General features: G+C 39.5%; 1 protein-coding gene and 1 pseudogene across 5 annotated transcripts in view; one reads left to right on the top strand and one right to left on the bottom strand.

The window, feature by feature from the left end:
* The window catches only part of FRMD5 (FERM domain containing 5), a 303,780-nt gene that overhangs the window by 196,990 nt on the left and 83,620 nt on the right, over positions 1-23,170 (top strand). The gene's annotated exons all lie outside the window — the stretch shown is intronic.
* LOC114226500 (MICOS complex subunit MIC26 pseudogene) lies at positions 10,559-11,197 on the bottom strand (annotated as a pseudogene).

Raw genomic sequence — 23,170 nt, 5'->3', positions numbered from 1 at the left:
TTCAATGTCTGAAATAGCTCCAAGAGTTCGTTTAATGTGAAGTTTTTTGCCAGCATCACTTCCCCTGGGACATTTTCATACTTTTCATCACAGCCACTTTGCTCATTCATGCTGATTGGCTTGCCTTCACAAAGTTCCTCTGGTGCTTATCTAGAGCCTCTCAAATAGCCGCAGCATCCACAATTCTACAGCTCACTAATTCTTCTAAATTCTGTTTACATTCCAGTGTTATCACTATTTGTTTCTTTGCTGCACATTCATCTTTGTTGGCCAGTTCCATTTTTTCCATTGTCCACTTTTGGGTTTATCATTGGAATACAAGGACACAGCCCCACTAGACACTTGGATGTCTTGTGTGTGAACTGAATAACACATGCATAATGACCAGTCAGCCGCAGACTTAGAAAGAAGTGATGCAATTTGTCATTGATGATGATGCACATCTGTTACTGCCATTATTATTTGTGCAGTGAAGAGCTAGCAGTGAAATTTGTACCTTATGCAGTTACTCACAGTTACTATGCCATGGCAAGAAATTTGAACTCTGTTCTTGGAGGCCTGGTGTTATTTAACTAAAGTGTTGTAACCAAAATTCTTGAGAACCAAAGTAAGGATGGCCTTATCCAATTCCTACATGTAGCCCTAGGTCCAGTGCTAATGTTCTGGTTCCTGGTCAGTTTGTTATCCACTCTGACACTTTGGTGTTTTTCTGACCTATAGCCTTGCCAACTTCACCTCAGTGAGGTTTTTCTTTCTTCTCCAGGGACACTGTCTTGAGTCTTCCCTCTTTGATCTTTATACTATTGGTTTCCAGCCACTCCTTCCATCTCTAAAATTGGAGTACTGATTCCCTCCCAAGTTTACTATTATTTGCAAATTAAATAAACTTTTCTCCATTCACTAATGTGAATACTAATTATCCCCACAGAATGTCAGTTGCTGATTACCTCTGAGGTGGACCCAGCCAGTTTATTATTATCCTTTTGGTCAAACAGTCCAGAGTATTCTGTTAGCTTAAGACCAGTGGTCCAGTTCTGGTTTATCATCAGGACCTTCTGAGGAGCTTTCCAAACCACTTCCCAAGCCTTGTAAGGGTCTAGAGTGGGGTCTGGTATCAATATTTTTTAATGTTCTTCCTGTAATTAGCTGAGACTGGTCTCTAACATAAACCATGCTTTCTTAGTTCTTAGAAACCTTATCATAAACTAATAGAATTTTAGAACTGACAAATGCATTAGAAATCATTTTGTCAAACCAACTCATTTTGTAAATGAAAAAACTGAGACCCAGGGATGCTAGGTCATTTGGCCTTGGTCTCATAGTTACAGGCAGAGAGGACACTAGAACCCATGATTTCCAAATTCTGAATCTAGTACTTTTCCTAACTAATTTCCATCATATGGGATGCAATCAAAATCATTGACCATCATCTTCAAGTTATCCTACAGTCATCTTTATTTTTTTTTTCTTTCTGGGTTTAAGTGTATCTGTGGATTAACTTTTGAGAAGAGATGCACAAATAAGGTTCTCCATAGCACATGGGAGTGGTTGTGGCAAGGATTTTGAGGTAATAGATGCTATAGGCCCTAGGAAAGCTCTGGGAGCCTCAATTCAGTCCTGTTCTGGTGTCTGCTCTGTGCCTGCCAACTGGTGCCCCAGATGTTGCCCCTTATGTGCTTAGGTAACCGTTTGAGTTGCACACAGTGCTTGTTCGTGTAACTACACACATTGCCTGATGGGAGAGGAAGAAGATGGGGGGTGGGACAGAGGAGGTAGTGTTATACTATTCTGTGAAGCTAATTTTTTTATTTCCATGAGATATTCCTTTTAAATTTTAATTCCAGGGGTGCCTGGGTGGCTCAGTCATCAAGTGTCTGCCTTCAGCTCAGGTCAAGCTCCCAAGTTCCTGGGATCGAGCCCCGCATCTGGCTCCCTGCTCAGCGGGAAGCCTACTTCTCCCTCTCCCACTCCCCTTGTTTGTGTTCCCTCTCTCACTGTGTCTCTCTCTGTCGAATAAATAAATAAAATCTTTAAAAAAATAATAAAATAAAAATAAATTTTAATTCCAGTTAACGTACCATGTAATATTAGTTTCAGGTGTACGATATAGCAATTCAACATTTCCATACATCACCCAATGCTCATCAGGACAAGTGCACTCCTTAATCCCCATCACCTATTTCACTCATCACTTCCCCGGCCCTCCCCTCAGGTAACGATTAGTTTCTTCTCTATAATTGAGCCTATTCCTTGATTTGTCTTACTCTCCTCCTCCCCTTTGCTAGTTTTTGTTTCTTAAATTCCACATAAGAGTGAAATCATATGGTATTTTCTTTCTCTGACTGACTTAGGTTACTTAGCATTATGCTCTCTAGCTCCAGCCATGTCATAGCAAATGGCAAGATTTCATTCTTTTTTATGGCTGAATAATATTCCACATCTTCTTTATCCATTCATCAGTCAATAGACACTTGGGATCCTTCCATAACTTGGTTATTGTAAATAATGCTGTAAACATAAAGGTGTGTGTATCCCTTCAAATCAGGGTTTTTATATCTTTTGGGTAAATACCCAGTAGTGTGATTGCTGGGTCATAGGGTAGTTCTATTTTTAACTTTTTGCAGAACTTCCATACTGTTTTCCAGAGTGACTGCACCAGGTTGCATTCCTACAAACAGTGCAAAAGTGTTCTCCTTTCTCCACATCCTCACCAACATTTGTTGTTTCCTGTGTTGTTAATTTTAGCCATTCTGACAGGCATTGAGGTGTTTCTGTATGCAATATATGATCTATTCTGGAGAAGATTCTATATGCGTTTGCAGAGAATGTGTATCCTGTTTTAGGATGGAATGTTCTGAATACATCTGTTAAATCCATCTAGTCTAGTGTGTCATTCAAAGCCTCTGTTTCCTTGTTTATTTTCTGTTTAGATGATCTATCCATTGATATAAGTGGGGTTTTAAGGTCCCTTACTATTGTATGATTATTGATTAGTTCCTTTGTTATGAACAGTTTTGTGTATTTGGGTACTGCTATGTGGAGTGCATAAATATTTATAATTATTATATGTTCTTGTTGGATTGTCCTCTTAATTATTTATTATATAGGGTCCTTCTTTGTCTCTTGTTACAGTCTTTGTTTTAGAGGCCCTGCCCTAGGTGTGTGGGGTGGGTGTCTTTATGATAATTACCTGTGACTAACAAAGAATGACCGGCCCCTAAAAAGGAAGTAAGCCATTGAAGGGTTATCAGTAGAGATGTTAAAAGGATTTAAGTTCTCTGGTTAGCTTTCTATAAAAGACCAGCACTAAAGACCCTCATTGGCAGCCCTGTTGGGACCCCTCTCACTCTTGAGAGTTTTTTCAGTATCTTCACTTAATAAACTTCCATTGCTTTACTCACAAAAAAAAAGGGTCTATTTTGTCTGATACAAGTATTGCTACTCTGACTTTCTTTTGACTTAGATTTGCATGATAGATGTTTCTCCATCTCCTCTCTTTCAATCTGTTGGTGTCTTTAGGTCTCAAATGAGTCTCTTGTAGGCAGCATATAGATGGATCTTTTTTTTTATCCATTCTGTCACCCTTTGTCTTTTGATTGGAGCATTTAGCCATTTACATTCAAAGTTATTGATAGATTTGTATTTCTTGTCATTTTATCATTTGTTTTGTGGTTGTTTCTGAAGACTTTCTCTAATCCTTTCTTTCTTTCATGGTTTGCTGATTTTCTTTATGTGTTTGGATATATTTGGATTTCTTTCTCTTTATTCTTTGCATATTTATTAGTGGGTTTTGATGAATGGTTACCATTAGGTTTGTATATAACATCTTCTACATATAGCAGTCTACATTAAGTTGATGGTTGTTTAAGTGTAAACCCGTTCTTTACTCCTCTCCTCCCCATGTTTTTGGTATATGTTTTCACATTTTACATCATTTTATCTTGTGAGTTCCTTGACTGATTTTTTTTTTACAGAAATATTCATTTTTACTGCTTTTGTGTTTCTTACCTTCATACTTATTTTTGGTCTTTACTTTCCACTCAAAGAGTCCCCTTAATATTTCTTGCAGGGCTGGTTTAGTGGTCATGAACTCCTTTAGTTTTTGTTTGTCTTAGAAACTCTTTATCTCCCCTTCTATTCTGAATGATAGCCTTGATAGATAGAGTATTCTTGGTTGCAGATTTTTCACGTTCAGCACTTTGAAGAGAATAATTTTTTAAGTAAACTCTACACCCAACATGAGGCTTGAACTCATGACCCCAAGATCAAGAATCACATGCTCTACAACTGAACTAGCCAATCACTCCCCCACCCCCCATTCAGCACTTTGAGTATATCTTGCCACTCCCTCTGGCTTGGAAAGTTGCTGCTAAAAAGTCACCTGCTAGCCTTATGGGTTTCCCTTATAAGTTAATGTCTTCTTTTGTCTTGCTGCTTTTAAAATTTTTTTCTTTATCACTATATTTTTCCAATTTAATTACAATATGCTTTGGTGTGTATCTGCTTTTGTTGATTTTGTTGGGGGTTTTCCTTGCCTCCTGGATCTAGATATATGTTTCCTTCCCCAGATTAGGGTCATTTTCTGCTATTATTTTCTTCAAATAAATTTTTTGCTCTCTCTTCTCTCTCTTCTTCTGGGACTCCTATAATGTGAAATTACATTTGATAGAGTCACTGAGTTCTCTAAGTCTGTTCTCATTTTTGCATAATTCTTTTCTTTCTCTTTTGTTCATCTTGATTACTTTCCATTACTCCATCTTCTATAGAGGTCATTAATTCATTCCTCTGCTTCTTCCAGCCTGCTATTCATTGCATCAAGTGTGTTTCTAATCTCATTTATTGTACTCTTCACCTCTAATTGGTTCTTTTTTTTTTTTAATCTCTGTGTTAAGGGTCTCACTGATGTCTTCCACTCTTTTCTTAAGTCCAGTGAGTATCCTTATAATCATTGTTTTAAATAGTCCATCAGATTGGGGCGCCTGGGTGGCTTATTCAATTAGGCATCCAACTCTTGATTTTGGCTCAGGTCATGATTTCAGGGACATGAGATCAAGCCCTGCATCAGGCTCCACACTCAGTGGGGAATCTGCTGGAGATTCTCTCCCTCTACCTCTCCCCTCCCCCCACTCATGTGCTCTCTCTCAAATAAATAACTAAATCATTAAAAAATATAAATATTTCATCAGGTATGTTACTTATATCTGTTTACCTTGGTTTTCTGGCCTTGGCCTTGTCCTGTTCGTTCATTTGGGATAAATTTCTCTGTCTTCTTATTTTGTCTGTTTCTGTGCCTGTTTCTCTGTGTTAGAAAAGTCAGCTGTGTCTCCTCTTCTTGAGGGTAATGGCTTTATGAAGGAGAGGTCCTGTAGTGCTCTGCAGTAGAGTGTCCCCTGTTACCCAGGGCCTGGTGCTTCCAGGAGTATCTCTAATGTGTGCTGTGTGTGTTCTGCTGTTGTGTCCTGGCTGCTTTATCCTTCAGGCTATTCATCTGCAGAGGTGCTCTTTTCCTTTTGTGAACAGTGTTTGGTCTCTGGCCTGAATGTGGTGTGTTTTAACAGGTGTGCTCTGGTCTGCTTGTGAAATGAGACCTGTCACCACCACCACCAGAACCAAGGCTCCACAAAACTCCCTGGTTGGGAGATGTGGTGTTGAGTGGGGGCTTGGGCCAGTCTTCTGGGGGAGACGGCCCCCACATTGGAACTGAGGCAGACATGACTAGGAGAGGTGGTTCCACCACAGCATGGGAGGGCAGGCTTGGCATAAGCATGTTAGGTAGTGAGTGTTGGCGTTGTGCTGGTTCCCACAGGTGGCTCTGTGATTATGATGAGGGGTGGGGGAGGGAAATGGCACCAGCTAGTTCCTTTGTTCCTAGAGGGGTCTCTCTGTGAATACTGTCTCTCTGGGATGCACTCTGAGATGAGCAAATAACCTCCCCACTGTGTGTCCCAGATGCTCTTCAGATCACTGTTTCCACACTATATGTCTGTGGATTGTTTCCTTATCTTCTCTCCAAGAGTAGTACAATGCCCCCGGGACTCTACTCAGTCATGCCTGCTGACCTTCAAAACTCCAGGCTTTAAGCCCCCCTGACTACAAGAACTCACGATGTTCAGGCCCTCTCACTTCCCATGCCAGTTGCTTTGGGGATTCTTTTTCTTCATGTGCTCCACTGTGTGCTAGTCTGTCTCTTGCCCTTCTCTGTGATCATGGCTCCCTCCCCACCATAGCAGCCACAATCCATTTCTCCCAAATCACATCTCAGCACTCCCTACCTTCATTGAGGTGGCCTGTTTTTTACCTTTACTTGTAGAGTTCTACCAGTCTTCAGGTCAATGTCTGGGGTATTTAGGATGATTTGATGGTTATCTAGTTGTATCTGTGGGACAAAGTGAGCCTAGGGTCCTCCTACTCTTCCACCATCTTCCAAGTCCACACCTCCATGAGATATTCTTACAACTAAACTACAACTCTAGCTTTCAGGTTTGCTGACAGAGGAAAATGAGTCTGTCTGCAATTCTGAGAGAACAAAGGAGTAGAGCATATTATCCCTTTGATATGTTGTATAAATTCATGAAAAATGAATAGGGAATGCTGAATAGTGTGTTCAAACTGTTAATGTTTACTTACTGAGCCTGACATTAAAAAAGAAAACAAAAAACAGAATTTGTCTACCTCCTAATATTCCTGAGATCACCTGTCACAGGCAACAGTGTTTGAAATGGTAATGTGTCTTGTAGCTATTTTAAAGAAGGAGGAGCTGCATAATTCTGGGAAGCTGGGATCCAGGGACTTCCTTATAAATTATCCTCACCTTCTCTCAAGCAAATGCTGTACCACACTATGGCCTCCCATGAAGCTCCAGTAGATGAAAGATAGTATTCCATAGAATCATGGCATTTTAGAGCTGAAAGAGTCCCTCTCTGTTTCAATTCCAAATTCTTCTTTTTCTCTCCTGAAACCCAAAATGAACAACAAATTTAGTCACACAGCTTATTTAGGACTAGACTTAGACAAGAGCGCATGTCTCTGGACTCCCAGGCCACTGTGGTTTTTGACTGAATCATATTGCACCTAAAAACATTTTCAGACTTCTTTAAATGAAATATGAAATCTTAGTGATTTGGCAGTTGTGAATTTTGGTGACTGTGACAGACTTTTGGAGGAGATAGGATGGCATTGTTACAGCTGATTGGGGAAAACCAGATCAATACTTTTCTACTGAAGAGAATATGGAATTTGAAATGTGTCCCCAAGTGGCTGAAATTAAGACAATACGTCCTTATGAGTGGCTAGGAGATGAACCTGAGCTTCTTGCCTAAAGCCATGGGCCAGAAGGGACTGTCCATTCTGTGGAATAGTCCATTCAGTGGCCAGGGAATGGGGCACAGAATTGGGCAGCCCATATAGACATTGGGTGAAAAAAGAGTCATCCTTGAAAAATCAGAGTCCTAAGCTAAGCCACACCTAGAGTTGGGGCCCAAATTTGTACTACTTGTAAAGTGCAGAAGCCCAAAGCCAAGAAATCTAATAGGAAAACTGGTCTAAGGACTAGGAAAAAAAAACCTATCCTCACAGCCTCTCAGTTCAGATAACTTCTGAAATCAGGGCTCCAGGAAGAGTCTTAAGAAAAGCAGCTCTCATTGGACATGTGCTCACAGAAGACAACAACAAAACCATTTGCAGATAGAAGAACCAAGATCCTGCTGATAATAGAGCAATCTGAAAGGAATTTTAAAATAAGTCAGCTTTAAATGTTCGAGAGATAAAAGAAGAAAGAAGTCTTATATGAACAGGATATTAGGAAGGATGGTCTTCATTATCCTGCTGATTCTCTGCAGGGGCATTTACCTCAAACATAATGTTTCTGAGACTGATTTTATAGGCAAATCACAGACGAGCCTAGTGAGTGTGGTCCTTGGTATAGTGACTTTCCCCATTTTAAATATGCCTTTTCCTAACTTTATCAGAAGTGATGAATAAATACAATTCAGCTTCTAAAATCACACCTAATTCCCCTGAGAGTGGATTTCCTGTACAGACTGCCATTGTAATTGCTTGGTTCTTATCGGAATCAGTCCTCCAGTGTCATTTCTTCCATGTCCCTGGTATGTTTCATCTCTGATTTATTCAGACTTTACTAGCTTAGCCATTACTATAGACCTGTACTATGAAGTTATTAAAGTGACAGGCTACTCCTGCCTTTTACATGATTTTTTACACGTAAAAAAATCTTCTACATGATTCAAGTTTTCCGAAAATTCTTTTAAGAGATGAAGACAGTCCGATCTAGGCTATAGACTGGAGACATAAAGAGTTATCCATGAGTACCTTTCACAGTAGCATTCTCTTTTTAAAATAGTCAAAGGCCCTATGAAGAAGATACAGAAAATTCCCATTATTGATCTAAGTTAAGATTTGCCCCGAAGACTAGGACAAAAATGTACAGAAAGCACCTGTTTTGGTTATATTTAGATGCATCCATTCCCAGAGTAATGAGAAGGGAAAGATTATCTTAAAAAAACGAGAAGATTTGAAAAATAAACTTTAGGAAATTAAGTTTGCAAGTGAATCTTTTTTCTTTTTGAAATAAGTTTTACCTTTCCAAGTAAAGTTTAGCATTAATTAATAAATATTTTAAATATTAAGTCATATGCCCTGATAAATAAACATTACTTTCCATTCTTCAGGAAACATACCAGAAGTCTATTGTAAGATAATAATTTTCTTTTTCTTTCTTTTTCTTTTCTGTTTTCTTTCTTTAAAAAACACCACTTAAGTATAATTCATGAAAAACCAAAGTATCTTTAAGAACTTCTTAGGGGGGGATACTGAAATTCCATTTCTCCTCCAGTGAAGTATAAAAATTGAGTCCTCCAAAAAGAAAGCAAGGATTGCTGGCAGCTTCCCTGTATATAGGACCAGGAGGCTTTCCCCCCAATTCTGTGAATCCTATGCAAACCTCAGTAGTCTTGTCTTAGATAATCCACAGTCTGCATGCTATATTTGGACACCTGCAGTTTTCTGTCATTTTCTAGTCCATGGCTTTGTCTAAGCAGAGACCAATTCAGTCTCAGTTTGGTATTTTTAGCTGGTCCCTTGTTCAAGAGTTACAAAATGGTATCTGTCAGAGACTTTCTTCATAACATTTAGTGAGAACTAGGTTAATATTACCAGGTTTTCCCATAAGTAATGCCTTTCCAGAAATTTTAAGATACCCTCTGGTGCTTCTTTTTCATTTTCTCCACAGAAAAACAGTAATGGATGGAAAAAAAAAAAAAAGGTTAAAAGCTGTAGTGTCCTGGCTTCATTCTATATAAAAGCATTTAATTGGGGCGCCTGGGTGTCTCAGTCGGTTAAGCGACTGCCTTTGGCTCAGGTCATGATCCTGGAGTCCCAAGATCGAGTCCCGCATCGGGCTCCCTGCTTGGCAGGGAGTCTGCTTCTCCCTCTGGCCCTCCCCCCTGTCATGTGCGCTCTCTCTCTCTCCCTCTCATTTTCAGTCTCTCAAAATAAATAAATCTTTAAAAAGAAAAGCATTTAATTTTTCTCTAAGTAAAAGCTTTTCTTCACTACTTTAAAATTCTTGAGATCTATGCTTTCTTTAATCAGATCCATTATATGGCATTTTATAAAGTTCTCTGACATCCTTATCAGTTATCTTTTCTACTGCTGTAAGATAATTTTCTTTCTTATCTAGAATACAAGATGATTCTAAGACTTCACCCAATCTTACTGTTAATGACATTCATTAAAGCTTGTATAAGCTTTAGTTGGTGATTCTATTTCTGCGAAGAAAGAGAATATGTTTTTCCCCCATCTTCTCTAGAGAAGAATTCTTAGACAAGCACTATCTCAGTAAATGGGACTTATATCTACCCAATGAGCCTCCTGTTCATTACTCTTCATGGTTCTTCCATCACCAAGTCCTATCCATTTTACTTCCTAAACAACTGTCAAATCCATTCACTTCTCATCTCTTGCCAGGGCCATTGAAAGAGCCTCAGAACTAGACTCCTTCCCATAATCTTATGCCCTTCTGATCATTCACAGTCTGATCCTGCCATTCCTTTGCTTAAAAACTTTTCAGTGGCTTATTTTGCTCTTAGGATAACATTTTACATCCTTGACATTGTCTCCAGGGCTCTGCACCATCTGACCTCTATCTCTTCCCCACATTCCACATCTGACCCACTCTGCACTCAACTACCCTGTTCTTCCAGTTCCTTGAATGTGCCTCATTCCTTTCTGATTCAAGGACTTTGCAAATCTGTTTTTTATCTGTCTAGAGGGCTCTTCCGTCCACCCTACCTTCACTTAGGTATCTTTTTTTTTTAATTTGGAATTTTAATTATGTACATAAATAGCAACTTGAGAACGAGGAGTTCTAAGGCTAGACATTATCTCTAGGTGAAAGTATTTCCGATTAGTCCACTTGCAGTATGGCATCACCCAAGATAAAAAAAGAAGCCTAGTATAGTTTGTCCTGAAGAAGAAAGCCAATTTACTATATTCAGTACTGACTTCTCTGCCATTTTTCTGTAGAAACTGGTTCACTGCATGGAGTTTCCAATGTTTACCTATAACTGATTAAAATGGGCAGAGCATGGAGCATTCTATTTATTTCCAGGTGAATTCTTCACATTTCCTGGCTTTTTGAAAGTTCTCCTTCCACAAATCTTCTATGACTATGTATCCTTATAAACCCCAGTCATATAATTTCTCCCCACTGACCTGGACAAATAGGATGGCTTGTTGTGGATAATAAAGAGAGGCAGCAAGTCCCATGAATCCAGGTGGATACACCAGCTTCTTTATTTTTGAACTTCTAGGCAAAAGAAGTCCAACAATGCCAGCAAAACCAATAACACCAAGTCTAGGAAAAAATCCAGGAGGTGCATTTTGGAGATATTCATAGCTGCCTAACCCCCATTGAACCAAGCTCTGCAGAGTTTATGAGTACATTTCCTGACACCAACTTGTAAATGGCTCTCAGTAACGTCAGAGATGTGAAATGCTTTCTTCAAGTGGGGTCCTTGGCTCCTCCACATATTTAGATTGACCCTCAGGGATGGAGTGAAAGCTCATTAACCTTCGTAGAAGTTTTGTGAGGTAAGTCCTTTTTAGGTGATGCATAGACTTTGAAGGTGAGCAGACTCAGGCTAACTGGCCCCACAGACCTCTGAATTACCTTGAACATGCTGCTGGCAGAGGTCCACTTAGGTATCTTCTATACTTCCCGCACATTAGAGCACTTCCTCAGAACCTTTCCCAAAACGCCAAACTAGGTCAGATCTCCCTCATTATTGCTCTCCTATTGTCCCTGCCATTTTCCTTTATAATACTTACATGGTAGATCTGAGGATTGGTAAACTTGTGGATTATTATTGTGAATTCAAAGACAGCAGAGATTATACCACTTTGCTTATTATTCTAATCTGCAGCCACAAGCACAGCACCTGGCAAAGTAGGTGCTCAATAAATATTTTTGAAGAAATAAATAAATGCCTCATATATAGCATATGATGAATACACGAAAATGAGCACCATCCACAACCCACTGTGTCTGGCCAGGATCAGCTCTAGCCTTAGCTTTACTGAATCTCTCTCCTCCATTAAAATAGCATGTATTTTCAGTCTTCTATGGTGCTTCCAACTGGGAACCAGTCTTAAGCTCAAGAAGACTCTGATTTCTGGTTTATAGTTTGGGTGTTTATGTTTTCAGTGATTGCTTTGTTTCATATGTAAGGGTGAAAATTGTCAAGAGACTAGAGTATCAGAGTGGAAAGATGGAGCAGCACAAGCCAGGGAGTATTGAGAGTCAGGACCAAATTATAATTAAAATCAGAGACAAGAAAGCATTTAAGGGACCAAATAAACTTCAGTGGTGGCCAAAAAAGCATTAGGGGGTGAATAGGGAGATAATAAAGACTTAATGGGGAACCAGAAGAGATAGAGATAATGAGTTATTTTCACTAATGCTAACTCTTCCTAAAGAGGGACACATTTGTTTTTCCAATAGCAGTGATCTAAAGGTTTTCTCTTATACCCAACCAGCATTGTCCATTTTCTGAAGGACTTCTGCAAGAATGGAGGGGAGAATTCTCTATTACAGGAGCTGAGATAGTTGAGATCCCAGTTATACTTAAGCAGAGGCGGGTTTTATTGACGTAGAGAAGCACTTAAGTGTTAAGTGTAGTGAATTAGCTTTGATTTTTTTTTTTGGAAACATACTTCGTAGGGTTTGAATACCTTATTAAAAGCAATATGATACTACATGAAAAGAGTAAACAAGCATCTTGGGAAATCATGCTTATAACCAATTAAATTTATAGACTAGTATTTCAGAGTGGCAATGGGAGGAATTCAAATGGAACATCTGGGATTCTGAGCAGTTCATTGGAGTTGGAATTCAACCATAATCTGACATCTTCTGGTTCCCTTACCCTAAATACTCTTTTCTTTAATTGCATATTGGCCTTGTCCTTCAAGTCCTGATTTTCAAATCATTGCCTAACACCTGTGTTATTGTTGAATAGAGATATTCTGCCTTATCTCACTATTTGACCATCTGGGACATTTTCCAGGCTTACCTGACATTTGTAAAGAACAGTGGGTAAGAGTGAGCAGAGATCAGTCCACAAATTCTTAGTGAAACAGAAAATATACAAAAATATTCAGAGCATCTCCACTAATGCCTCGTGACAATCCATTTGAACTTTCTGTACTGGAGAGAAGGAAATCCCATCCAGTAATTTTGTGTATCACTGCCTGGGTTTTTTCTGGTCATTAATGATGATGTTTGTTTATAGATTCCCCAATCCCTGCCCCAATCCCTGGAGACTAAACTATTTTGAATCTGGAAGAATGCTGTCTCTTTTAAGCCATGGAGAGCTGAGTTCAAGTCCCATTCCTTTGCCTCAACAATTGACCGAGTGGTCTACTGCTCTTGGGAATAAATCCAAATCATTATGGACCAATATCTACCTACAAAAGCCCAGGGCTATAGGAGCTGAATGAACATGCCACGAGAAGCAAATTGAACCCTTTGTATAAGTAGTTTCTATAGTGGCAAATGATATGGTGTATTGCCCTCAAAATCAAAGGTTTATTTATTGGCTATTTAGAGAACAGTTTCCATCTTCCTTTACATACAAAAAAATCCATGTTATTCAATAGAGTGAGAGATAAAGAACTTTTTGTTTTAAAGGTAAGAAAAGTTGACATGTGTTTTATCTAAAAACCAAGAACAGTTTTTAAAAACTCTTTTTATAAAAGACAGATACAAAAAACCATGTAAACCAAATGAATGGCTTAATAAATTATTGTAAGTGAAAACCACAACTATGGACTGAATGTTGTATCTCCCCCAAAATTTGTATGTTGAAGCCTGAATCCCCAGTATGAGGGTATTTGAAGTTGGGGCCTTTGGGAGGTAATTAGGTCATGAGGGTAGAGCCTTCATAAACAGGATTGGTGCCCTTATAAGAAGAGACACAGAGAGATGATATTTCTCTTTTTCTCTGCCATATGAGGCCACAGCAGGAAGACAGCCATCTGTAAGCCAGTAAGAGGGCTCTCACCAGAACCCAACCATCATGGTACCCTGATCTTCAATTTCCCAGCCTCCAGAACTGAGATATAAATCTGTGTTGTTTAGGCCACCCAGTCTATCATAATTTGTTATAGTAGCTGCACTAAAATAATCACCTAGATAATGAAATAGAACTTTGCCACCCAGTTCACAAGCCCCATCTATGTGGCCCAGCTCAGTTGTAGCCCTTTCCTTTCCCTGATAAGTAACTACTACTCTGACTTTTATACAAATCACTTCCTTGCATTTTTCTTTTTGTAATTTTATCAGAAAACGTGCATTCCTAGAAACCATAGTTTAGTCTTTTCCATTTTTCTTAGTGCATTTTAAATCGCTCAATTCTAATTAACTTATGATTCTTCAGGGGAAACCTATTGTATAAAAGAGGACATATCTAAAGTCCACTTCTTTCTCATTGTGGTAAAGGCATTTGTGGACAGGAACATGTTACCCTTACTCTTGAAATTCATGGAGAATAACCTACGTGGTTTGCTTTTCTTATTTGTGTGGACATGTTAAGGGCATCCCCAATATGTATGAGTTACTATCTCTAAAAAGAAAAGAGAGAGAAAGAAAAGGAACAGCACTGAAGACGAAAATCTTAAGGGACAAGAGAATACATCTTCAGCTATACATTAGTAAGTCTGGCAGTGTGAGGATAGAAGGAGAAAAGGGGGAAAGAGAAATAGTGTCACATCCTACAAGCTCTCAACTTGCTTAGATTCTCTGAATTCTAGGAAACATAAATCTTCCAGGAAGAGTAAATGGTAGATGAAAGATAGGATTAGGAGTCAGGTCTGGTCATGGCAAACACTCCCTTACCCCATCTCAAAGGGAGATTATCAATATAAATTATCGAGAAAAAATAAAGATCACCAAATGGGTAATTTGAATAGGGCTGATGATATAAAAGATGGTCCCTAAAACTTCAGTTGGGATCATATAAAAGTTTTTAAATGGAATTGGATATAATAATAAATACCATCATTTTCCACAGCCCTTTGTAAGTACAGGAACTTCCCCAACTTACACATAGGTTTAGAATTTCTACATTGGTTTATAGAAAGCTATAATATATTTATCCAGAGAAATAATATTACAAATTGTGATGAGAGGGGTACCTGGGTGGTACAGTTGGTTAAGTGCCCAACTCTCGGTTTTAGCTCAGGTTGTGATCTCAGGGTCATGAGATTGAGCCCTGCATAGAGCTCTGTGCTCAGTGGAGAATATTCTTAAGACTCTCCCTCTCCCTCTGCCCCTCCCCACCGCATGCTTGCTCTCTAAAATAAATAAATCTTTTAAAATAAATAAATAGCGGTGAGATTTTTAGATTAGCCCAAAAAATAGTTAACTCATCGTATAATTGATGAACTGTGCTTTTGTGATGAAAAGAAAATGAGTTACAGTACAGGTTGTAAAAATTAAACTCAGTATGAAATAATTGAGTAATAATTGAATAATAATACAGTGTCTTAAATTTTGAATGTAAAAAAATAAAATTTTGAATGTAGTGTTTAATGAAAACCACCTTATCAGAGGCTGATATGGAAGTAAATGGAAAGCTTTATAGTGGTGTTGAAGTAGGATTTTGAATATTTTCAGGGGCTTCATACCCAACTCACTAATATTTTGTCTATCCTTGCTTCAAGGCATATTGATTTCGCATTCACTGAAACCAGTATATAACTAGATCTGCTCTTATGTACATCAGCTATAATTTGGAACATTTTTATGTTTACAAGTTGACTGAAGAGAGAGGGAGAAAGGAAAAGACAAAAATATTTTGAGATGGAAGAAAATTGTATGAAGATATAGGAAGACAAAAAATATGTGTGGGAATTATGAATTACTTTTATTTTCTTTTATTAATCTTTCAAGAGTAAATGTGATTTACCTTTATAATGAAAAAATTAAAACTTTCTTTTAAAAGAATATGTGGAATGAGGAAAACATTGCCTGTGGTGGTATTAACTAAATTGGAGTTCAGGAGGGAGATGGGTCATCTCTTTTAGGGGGAATTGAAGCTATGGAATTGGATGGGAAATCCCAGAAAGACATCACAGAACAAAGCAACAGATTAGAAGAAAAAACCCTGGGGAACCCCAACATTTAAGGGATAGAAAAGAGAGTCTGAAATAGACTGGAGAGAATGGTATCTTGGAAGCCACAAGGAAAAATCTTTAAGAAGGAAATTGTTTTCCATGGTGTCAATCCACAGAGATGAGGAGAGGCCAAAGTTGCTCATTGGAGTGGCCAAAATAGACCAATTCAATTTCTTCTATGCTCCCAGGACTCTCCCACTTGATTCCCAGGGAGGGTAAAGGCTCTCCTGCTAACTTGCAAGATTGTGGGCACTGACAAGAATGATAGTGCCTGTTAGGTAAAATCCCTTCCCTCATAAGAGACACCCTTACCATTGCAGGCCCACATCACTGTACACACCAATCAAGAATCAGGTAGCCAATGCCAGGAGGACCATTTTCTCACACAACAGCCAAAGTCATGGTTAGTTTTCTCCCTCCAAAGATGGTTTAGAAAGAATGTGATGAACCAACAATGTATGAATCGGGGGGTGGCAGCCTAGAGCACCTAGAAGAATTGTGTGGGTCCATTTCCAGGCTATTTATTCTTTTTTGCTGACTTGTCTTTTTTTCCTTTTTGTCAATATCACGCTGTCCTAATTACTGTAGCTTTATAATAAATTTGGAAATTAGGTAATATTAGTCCTCCAAATTTGTCCTTCTTTCAAAATTGTTTTGCCTATTCTAGGTCCTTTGTATTGCCACATGAATTTTAGAATTGGTTTGTTAATGTCTTCAAAAAAACTTGTTGAGAATTTGACACTGCACTGAATCTGCAGATCTACTTGTGGAGAATTGATATCTTAACAATATTGCATCTTGAAACCCATGAACACAATATATTTCCCTCCATTTGTTTAGGTCTTTAATTTATCTCAGCAACATTGTGTGGCTTTCAGTGTTAGAGTTTTTAATATTGCTAATTAGTTGCATGTAAAGTGGTGTCTCGTTGTGGGTTTAATGCAGGTCCCTGATCACCACTGAGATCAAGCTTCTTTTGAGTGTTTATTGGCCCATCAGGTTTCCTCTGCATTGCTTTCATATTGGCCCTGCATTTTATTTACCAAGAATATCTCTGTTCAGGTGATTTTATGGTCTCCTGTTTTTCATCTCTTTTTTGTTTTTATTGGTAGTCAAAATTTTTCTTCTTATTTAGCTCTTGAATTTCAAAATAGTAGTTTAGACTTTGGGGCAAATACCTCTTTACATCTTTTTATTCCTTGATAACCTTATCCTCTCCTACTTTGTGCCAATAGGAAGTTCTGCTCTTTCTCATGTCCTCTGGCATGTTGTAGCTTAGGTAACTTTTGAGAACTCTGATCTGAAAGCAAATCATGAGGTCACTTCACTTGTCATTGTCTCTTGGGCAATGCCCAGTTTATCTCTTCGCTCAGCTAATCTGCTCTGATTCCTCACGGTTCACTGCTGTGGACATTCTGCGATTCTGTTCCAACTGAGCACATTAAAAGAGAGGTAATTCCCGCGTCACTGGGCAGAACGTGGGTAGCCTGGGGTTCTCACCTTTGAGGCGGCAGGCACCTTGGCAGATTGCTCAGCAACTCTGGGAGACAGTTGTCAGAAGGCACAAGAGCCTCAGTCATTGTTCTGTGAACTTGCTTTGAGCAGTGAAAGGGATTTCCAAGTAGCAATTTCTCAAGAAACAATTTTTTATTCATTTTGATTTAAGAAGTAGACCTTTGATTTCTGGTGGCTACAAAGTAGGCTGTCTGTGATTTCTAAGTCTGAGACCTACATGGATCTGGTTGTGTCTTATAGAATATTCTTTACTCATGTTAGAATTCATAAATAGTTAAGGTTTCCTTTCAATACTTCAAACATTTGTTAAATACCTACTGCATGCCAATCCATGTCAGGATCCTGAACTGTCAAGATGAAGAAGGCATGGCTCTTGCCCTGAAAAGCTTGCAGATGCCAGAAAGTAGGAAGGAGTTAACTAACTCCCATGCTTTCTTAAAGAGGGAAAGAAAAGGGAAGGTAAAGGTAGGAGCAGGACTACTCTAAGGCACAAAAAGCAAGCAGTGTTTATTTTTATTTTTTATTTTTAAAGATTTATTTATTTGACAGAGAGAGACACAGCGAGAGAGGGAACACAAGCAGGGGGAGTGGGAGAGGGAGAGGGAGAAGCAGGCTTCCCGCAGAGCAGGGAGCCCGATGCGGGGCTCGATCCCAGGACCTTGGGATCATGACCTGAGCTGAAGGAAGAAGCTTAACAACTGAGCCACCCAGGTGCCCCTCAAGCAGTGTTTACCTATGGAAACTTGGCCAGGAAGAATAGAGCTAGAAAATTAGATGAATACCTGCAACATGTGATTTCTAGACAACTGGACAAGAGACCAAAAACAGAATATTTTTAAAAAGTTGGCAATCAGAGGTTTATGTGCTCCCGGCCCCTTGCTCATGCTCTTCTCTTCCTAGAATACTTTCCATGACCTTCTCACTTAGCCACTTCCCACTCATACTTAAGGACACATCTTAGATTTTATTTCCTATGGGAAGGCTTTCCTCCTTACCTCCCACTTTGGCTAGGGGACCCTCTTATGTTGTTTTCGTAGCACTGTACCATATACCCTTAGTATTCCACTTACCACACTGCATTGAAAATGGCCTCTTTGTCTGTCTCTTCCCAATAGACTATGTGTGTAATCTTTCTTCCCATTTACGTTGTGTCTAGTACTGTATGAGGCACACTCAATAAATATCTGATGAATAAATGAATAAGCAATGAACTGTCTGGTGAGTAAATGAACAGATGAACAAATATGGGGCAGGGAAGGGGTGTGGTTAGCCCAGAGAAAGAAAAGGCCTAAATGTAAGAATAAGATTGAGGGCTCTGAAGCTGGAGAAATATCTTTAGAGAGAATGTGACAGTAATTAGAGAAGTGCCTTAATTTTGTTTTGTCACTGAGTGTTGTTGGCCTCAGACCCCTCCACAGTTCAGGTTAAAGGCTTAACACAAATTATCAAAAACTGATTATGTGCCAAATGTGCTTTAGGTGTCCTGGGAATTGTGATTTTTGCCCATAGAGCACTTACAGATCAGGCCTCTGTTGTTATCTAAATGAAAGGACTACTGGGGAGGAAAAAAACCCCAGGGTCAGGACATAGATCTCCCCTCTAGATTGGGCTCATCTATTAAGCAACACCTTTTAGAAATGGTTGTTCAAACGACTGTAAGTTAAATTCCTCCGGGTGATGACTCCCCATCCTAGTGAAGTGCCTCGTTCAAAGCTGAAATCACCATTGCTATGACCTTTTCCTGGTGGAATAACCTCCAAAAAAGTTAATTTGATATATTTCAACAGAATCCTAACATACTGAACGAGTAAGCAACACCAACAAAAAGAAGAGTAGGAGGTAGGCATAAAAGGCCTCCATTTAGTTTCAGCAGTTAATTGCACAAGTAGAAGATTGGGGCGGTCTGACTTAGTAAAGGAATGCTTGAAATGGGGTTCTAGGGACTCACAGATTAAGGCCAGCAGTGTAAATTTCTCTAAAACCAAATGCAGGTTTAGGTTGTATTAGGGAAATACAACATTCAGATCAAGATTTAATAGCTTTACTGTATTATGAAGTTATCATGTATTTGGAGTATCACGCTCAGTACCATCTTCTGAGTTAAAAAAACATTCACAAACCAGAGAATAACGGGCGACATTGACCAAGATTTAGAAATAAGCTGCGTGAAGATCCAGTCGTAAGAATTAGATACTCAGGGTGCCTGGGTGGCTCAGTTGGTTAAGCGACTGCCTTCGGCTCAGGTCATGATCCTGGAGTCCTGGGATTGAGTCCCACATCAGGCTCCCTGCTGAGCAGGGAGTCTGCTTCTCCCTCTGACCCTACCCCCTCTCATGAACTCTCTCTATCTCATTCTCTCTCTCTCAAATAAATAAATAAATAAAATGTTAAAAAAAAAAAAAAGAATTAGATACTCAGCCTGGGGAGGGGAAGACTGTGAAGACACCGTAGAGTAAGTATCCAGTGTTTGAAGGGTAGTCATGTGGAAGCCCGGGTAGAAGATATCTCAGTTCCCTCAGAAGCACCACCAGGATCAGTGCATAAAAGTTACAAGAAGACATTTCTTCTTCTTTTTTAAATTTTATTTTATTATGTTAATCACCATATACTACATCATTAGTTTTTGATGTAGTGGTCCATGATTCATTGCTTGCGTGTAACACGCAGTGCTCCATTCAATATGTGCCCTCTTTAATACCCATCACCAGGCTAACCAATCCCCCCACCCCACTCCCCTCTAAAACCCTCAGTTTGTTTATCAGAGTCCATAGTCTCTCATGGTTCATCTCCCCCTCCAATATCCCCCCCTTCATTTTTCCCTTCCTACTATCTTCTTCTTCTTCTTTTTTTTTTTTTTAACATATAATGTACTATTTGTTTCAGAGGTACAGGTCTGTGATTCAACAGTCTTACACAATTCACAGCGCTCACCATAGCACATAACCTCCCCAATGTCTATCATCCAGCCACCCCATCCCTCCCACCCCCCACCACTCCAGCAACCTTCAGTTTGTTTCCTGAAATTAAGAATTCTTCATATCAGTGAGATCATATGACACATGTCTTTCTCTGATTGAGTTATTTTGCTTAGCATAATACCCTCTAGTTCTATCCACATCATTGCAAAGGACAAGATTTGGGGGTTTTTTGATGGCTGCATAATATTCCATTGTATAAATATACCACATCTTCTTTATCCATTCATCTGTCGATGGACATCTTGACTCTCTCCATAGTTTGGCTATTGTGGACATTGCTGCTATAAACATCAGGGTACATGTACCCCTTTGGATCACTACATTTGTATCTTTGAGGTAAATACCCAGTAGTGCAATTGCTGGGTCGTAGGGTAGCCCTATTTTCAACTTTTTGAGGAACCTCCATACTGTTTTCCAGAGTGGCTGCACCATCTTGCGTTCCCACCAACAGTGTAGGAGGGTTCTCCTTTCTCTGCATCCTCGCCAACATCTGTCACTTACTGACTTGTTAATTTTAGCCATTCTGACTGGTGTGAGGTGGTATCTCATTGAGGTTTTGATTTGGATTTCCCTGATGCTGAGCGATGTTGAGCACTTTTTCATGTGTCTGTTGGCCATCTGGATGTCTTCTTTGGAAAAATAGAAGACATTTCTTCTCATTGTTAAGAAGAACTTGCCACAATCAGAGCTCTTCAGGCATGGAGTGGACTATCTCTATAAGGTGGTGAGCTCTCTGTCACTCACGTGGAGACTGGAAAACCATAACCCTTAGGTCAGGACTGTACAGTTGTACAGACTAGTTAGTTTACCAAGGGCACCTGGCCAAAGGGGAAACTAAGGCTGAAATCCAGCCAGTGCAGTGGTAGCTCCATCATGCATCTGGCATCAGTCACCCAGAGGAAGAGGAACCTTCTTATTGTTCTCCTAAAGGACCCCCAGGTCTATCAGATGCACAAAGATCTCATCAGGTAGGAGATCAGGTCATTAATGCTAACTCCCTGCCAATTCTTATCACCCATTAGTCTTTGGTCACTGTTACATTTAATCAAAACTCAAGAAAATAAAGTGAAGAAGAAAAATCCAAGCATACAGTTTCCATTTAACCCGAAGGAGCATACTTTAATTACACTTTTAAAAGTATTGATACAGGGGCGCCTGGGTGGCTCAGTCTTTAAGTGTCTGCCTTCAGCTGAGGTCATGATCCCAGGGTCCTGGGATTGAGCCCCGCATCAGGCTCCCTGCTCAATGGAAGGCCTGCTTCTCCCTCTCCCACTCCCCCTGTTTGTGTTCCCTCTCTCGCTGTCTCTCTCTCTGTCGAAATAAATAAATAAAACCTTAAAATAAAAAATAAAAGTATTGATGCCGGTGTAGATGGGGCACCTGGGTGGCTCAGTTGATTAAGCATCCAACTCTTTATTTTGGCTCAGGTCATGATCTGTGTGGAGCCTGCTTAAGATTCCCCCCCAGCCCCTCCCACCACTCACACTCTCTCTCTAAAAAATAAAAAATAAATAAAGTGTTGGTACAGGTGTAGAGATTACTTAAAAATAAGAAGAATTTTAAAATAAAATAAAACATCGATGCATTTGAAGGCCTTCTTAACTCCATCCCTTGTGACATTCTGTAATGTGCTGCTGCTGGAGGGAATGAGCTAGATGGGGTGGTCTTCCATGCTTGGTAGGCTCTCCTCATAACAAGGGCTGAGCTCTGCTACCTCTGAGGCATATTCAGTGCCTGTCATAACTTTCTTTGGAGATGAAGTACAATTAAATGTTTCTGCTGAAAATCCTTGTGTTTAAATGTGAAACTTTAAAAGCAAGACATGAAATTGTACATATAATTCCATTTCAACTCTACTGCATAGAAATTTTCTTGAACAAAAGACAAAATAGGAACAGATCTGTTCTCTGGGGATTGAGATAATGGGTGATTTTTATGTATTTTATAAACAGAAAATGAATACTGTAATACAATCTGTCCTTCACCTTGAAAAATAAACATGTAAAACATTTCATTTCACCACATGTGGTGTAGGAAGGAAAATGTGCTGAAATTCGCATGACCTAAGTTGTCTGTAATACTGAGCTAACGGGTTAGGTCAGTACAGGAAGTCATCCCTGGTATGTCTAGGTTGGTTGTTGAAGGTTAGTAGCATCCTACTGACACAAAAGAATGTAAGTGTCTAAAGAGCCTAAATTTCATCCTCCCACCCTGTCAGCAGCTTACTCACCAATGGGATTCACACCTTTTACATTCTCATTTCTTTAATCGCATTACTACAATATGCTTCCAAAGCAAACAGTGCAATTAAAATCTTTTGGGTAAAAAAGACACCTCATTTACTGAAGAAAGGCTCCTGGAAATGAGCTTCAGAAACAGACGGGGTAAAATGCTACATCCAAGGAGAGTGAGTTTCCTTAGATACCATAGATGTTGAAGCAGGAGAAGGCGTCAGCTGAAAACAAACATCTGAGGCAGTACTTTTGACTCCTCAGCTGTGTTCTGTCTCCAGCCCAGTGCCGGGAGGGGAAAGTTTCAAAGACAAAGAAGAGATGCATGAAGCTGTTAGCAGGAGTAAATGGGCAGGAGTGCCAGCACCAGATAGGCTGAGCGCATCAGGCCAGCAACGTGGGTCGTCTCTCATGTTTCTGGGCCTAGAGATTTATCTTAAAAGAAATCTCTACCTGGCTCTAGTTTTAATTTTAAAACTGTCTTTATCTGGTTCATCAGTCACATCACAGTATAGTAAGTGCAGAATCCAATTTCCCCTTTTTCTTCTGCCTTTCCCTTTGTGATTTGCATTTTGTCTCGTGCAGTTTGTGCCTCATTCAGGACACTCTTGTGACTGTCTGTGTATGAGGCAGTCTTCTTGGACTTCAGTCCCGTGTATCATCCAGGGGCCTAACCAGCTAAAGGGCGCATTCCCACCGTGAACACACCTCCAGGACAGACATTTTCCACAAGCTTGTACAACTGAAGGAGAA

This window comes from Eumetopias jubatus, unplaced genomic scaffold (assembly GCF_037043125.1).
Source record: "Eumetopias jubatus isolate StellerSeaLion01/CBP00866 unplaced genomic scaffold, mEumJub1_p1.0 scaffold_7, whole genome shotgun sequence".
NCBI classification, from domain to species: domain Eukaryota; kingdom Metazoa; phylum Chordata; class Mammalia; order Carnivora; family Otariidae; genus Eumetopias; species Eumetopias jubatus.
The sequence above is the reverse complement of the archived record's forward strand: the minus strand, read 5'-3'. Positions and strand labels throughout refer to the sequence as shown.